We start from the raw sequence: 4059 nt of genomic DNA, 5'->3' as shown, positions 1-4059 counted from the left end.
TTGAGAAAACTCCACTCTCGGATGAAGATGTCAATAATAATCTCTTCTCATTTTATCTCAAGCATGGCCAACCTCAATACAAAGTATGGAGTTTAAAGAAGATTGTCGCCGTGAAATTCTATGCTCCGATTCCTACTGAACATTTCACTAATGTCAAGTTTAAGGGATTCCGAGGAGCAAGTCGCATTGAAGAAGACATAACTCTTAGTGATCTTCCATGTATGAATCCAAGTGATTGGATTTCATTGTTTATGATAATATCCTAGGATGAAGCAAAGTATGAACCGATTATTTCTCATTTGAAGAGAATGCTGATCTGCATCATTCACGAAGTCGCAAAGCTAGATGTTGAAATTGCTTAGGTGTTGAAGAATAAACCAGTTGTGATTCTGAAAGAAGATACAACTGAATTTGAGAAGAGAAAACTGGGAAAAATTATGAAAGCATATTGGAGTGTGGTATATCAAAGAAGAGAGGGTGATAAAGTCAAGAAGAGTTTGTTATTTTTACTAGACAAACATTTATACTCCATTACAGCTTTGACATATATCATGAACTTAACCGTAGCATACAAAGCAAACAATGAAGGAGATTTGAAATTCTTCGGTGATATGATCAAGTGGTATACTGTCATTCAGAACACACTTGTAAGTTTGATGACCAAGCTATTCAAGGATCAGAAAAGAGAAAAACATGGAAGAATCTCTACTCCTCATTTAACATAAAGGGGGAGACTGTTAGGATAATTAATACGTTGTGTCAAATTTACTATGTACGTATTTAGTCTTTATTAACGGATTGGACCTGTCCATCCGTCATTATGATGCTAGGATAATCATTGTTCTTATTGGTTTATTCACTTTACTGTTACTAAATCTATCGATCTTTAAGTTATTGTTTTTACAATTTCCGGAAGTGTATTTATAAGGGAGAAGGAGGATGTGCAAGGCTAAGTGGCGTGTCATTAACTTGTCCCTTGCTGGCTCCTCTCTCCTTTCGACATGTGTTGCGCTCCGGTTCCTGCATACCTCACTCTTCTAGAATGTGACAGATGTCACACTTTTATGGAGCCACGTGTCACCACCATATCTTTCCACGTCGCTTTTCTCTTGGTGGAGTGAAAGGTCAGCTTGCCACGTGGCGCACTCCAGTGTGCAATCCTAGAATTTAGGTCTAAAACTATAGATAGTCAGTTCACTGTGAACCCCTTTTTAATCTGACCTATGTGGATTTAATTCATATTTTTATAAATATATAGTGTCACCAAAACTAAAATAAGATACGAGATGATATCTTACTTTCAATTGTGGAATATAACAAATGAGTCAAAACAACACAAACTATAACCCTAGTTAATACGTCTGAAAAACCGAAAATTCATATTAACAAGATGTAAGAAAAGGAAACACTCTAATCTCATAGTGCATGTTTGCCTACTTCCAAACATATCAATAATGTCCAAAATGGAGTATATATGCAAAAGATACGATAGTTATAAGAAACCAAACCAGTAGCACACTGCCTTTCTTTAAACTACGAAAACCATTTCCATCCATTGAGGCACTTGCACACATCAGATGAACATTTTGTGAGCATTTTTTGACTCAGGCTATGGTCTAATATTTAACTCCATAGTCAAAATATTTTTAGTAAAATTGTTTGCAAAAGTAAAAAAATCGGACGTTTCAGGTCATTAAGAAGCGAATCTTAAAACGCAGTTTCTCGAAGTTCTAGAACTCAAAAAAATAATTTGTTCGTGTTTTTAGAATCCTTGTACTTGGGTCTATCATTCACCATTTTTGAGAGAAAAAAAATATTAGGCATTGGGATCTAGGCACGCAAATCTTGGAAGGTGTTATAGTACTTTTGAGAAGATGATATCACTAGGCCCCACTATGTTTGCTTGGAAGATTGAAAATCAGCCAATACTTCCCTCTTAGACACTTACCCATGTTTTTACTGCCTCCCCCTCTCCATGGTTGAATGCACACTTCTCTTTCTTGTATGATCATATTGTATATTGTGTGTTGGACTTTCGATGAAGGTATGGGTGCATGGCGCATGTGAGAGACCTCATACACTATAAAAGGAAGTCTTTGGGTCTTCATTTCATACACAATTAATTAGCAACTTCCTCACTTACTCTCTCCTCTTCATTCTCTCTCTTTTATTCATTTGGAACCCACCACAAAGAACCACCACTCCACCACCATAAACCACCATAGCCACCTCTTTTGGCCTTATTTTCGACGACCAACCATCACCACCTTCTGCCACCTTTGTGGTGATATCTTTTTTGTGGTGTTTCCTACTTCATGAACTAAGTCTTAATTGTGTTTTGTAGGTTTGAATTAAGTCCAAAACAGCCCCAGTTTAGAACGTTCCTGGTTCGTGTTTTCTCGACGTGTTTCTCAAAGATACCCGCACTCTTGACTCTAGTTCACAAATCCTTGATTCAATAGAAGAACAGTCTAATCAGTCAGTCAAAGTAAAAGTGAAAGAAGAAGAAGAAGAGTATCGTGAAGCTCCCCAGTCGACACGATGTGGAGTCAATAATGCCACGTCGTGGGCGATAAAAGAAAAATATGTTTTTTTCTGTCCTTGAGCGATATTGACTAACTCTCCTTACCCATCTCGTGCCAACACAAATACAGTGAGGCAAGAACAAAAAAAGTTCCTCGAGCATGTTGAACTTTAAGACATTAAAGAAGAAGATTGGGAGGAATGGGAGGAACCTTTGAAAAACAACAATCGGAAAAAGTAGTGAATCATTTGAAACCTCCAGTTTCAACGCCTATGATTTTTGAGGTGTTTGCTTGTACAAGACCTCCATATCATGTCTCAGAGCCAATTGAAGAAAAAGAAAAAAAAATGAGAGTTATTAGCCTCATTTTGACAAGAAAACCCAACAAAGAGACAAGACCATGGTTGTAAAAATCGTTCGGCGGTAGCTCGGCGGTCGACTGGCGATAAGCGATTAATCAGACTAAGCGGGGATTAATCGGAGATTAATCGGGGACCCTTAATTATTAATAAACTTATTTAAAAAATTAATATTCCCTAAAAAAATAAGTATTTGAAAATTTAAAATTTTAAAATTTTAAAATTTTGAAAAATTTAGTTTAATATTTTAAAATTTGAAAGCATTAAAATTTGAAAATTTAAAATTTTTGTGTAATATTTGAAAATTAAAGTTTTTGAGTTTTTTACAAAATTCCCGCCTATGACTGCCGAGACCGCCAAGGGCCGCCAAGGCCGACTGTGACCGATTTTGACCAATTTCCGCCAAGCACACTAATCGTAATCGGTTTAAGGCCGTCAAACGATTAATGACTGATTAATCGGCTGCCAAGGCCGATTTCTGCAACACTGGACAAGACAAAAGCTAAAGACATAACAATAAAGAAATAATCCAAGCGGAAACATAATGAAGATGTCAACCCAAAAATGCCAGAAAGCTCGAAAAAGGCATTCAATAGATGGGTGGCCTACAAAAAAGCAAGGTTCAAGATGATGGAGAACATGGAGTTTACACTTTCACCTGACGCAATGTAGAAGGGAAGGAGTCCATCTCATGACTCCTAAAAAAGAAGCGCTTCTCAAGAGGCAACCCGATGTTTTAAAGCGTTTGCATTTTCTTTCTCTTTGATTTCTTTTTAGTTTTTGTATTCACTTATATTTTTAATTTATTTTAACTGAATGATGATATGTCTCTCTAGTCTTTGATCTTATTTTGTAGTGTTGAATGAAAGTGAAGCGGTGAAGGTGCTTAATTGATGAAGAAGTCAAGATATTTTTAGAAGATTACAATTGAAAACCATATTTTTGAATAAGTGTAGGGTTCCTACTTGATGAAGATTTTTGAAGAAATTTTACAAAGCGAAAAGGTCGGGAATGATCTAAAGTCATGAAGAAGAAATGATGCATGATTTGGGCAATTAAATACACTTTGAGAAGACTCCACGACGTGGCATCGCTAGACCACACTGTGACGATCTTATATTTTGTGACAATCACGACTTCAAACTCAACACCATAACATGGCACTTCTTTACCACG

Source organism: Lactuca sativa, chromosome 5 (assembly GCF_002870075.4).
Source record: "Lactuca sativa cultivar Salinas chromosome 5, Lsat_Salinas_v11, whole genome shotgun sequence".
Classification (NCBI taxonomy): Eukaryota; Viridiplantae; Streptophyta; class Magnoliopsida; order Asterales; family Asteraceae; genus Lactuca; species Lactuca sativa.
This window is presented reverse-complemented; position numbering follows the sequence as displayed.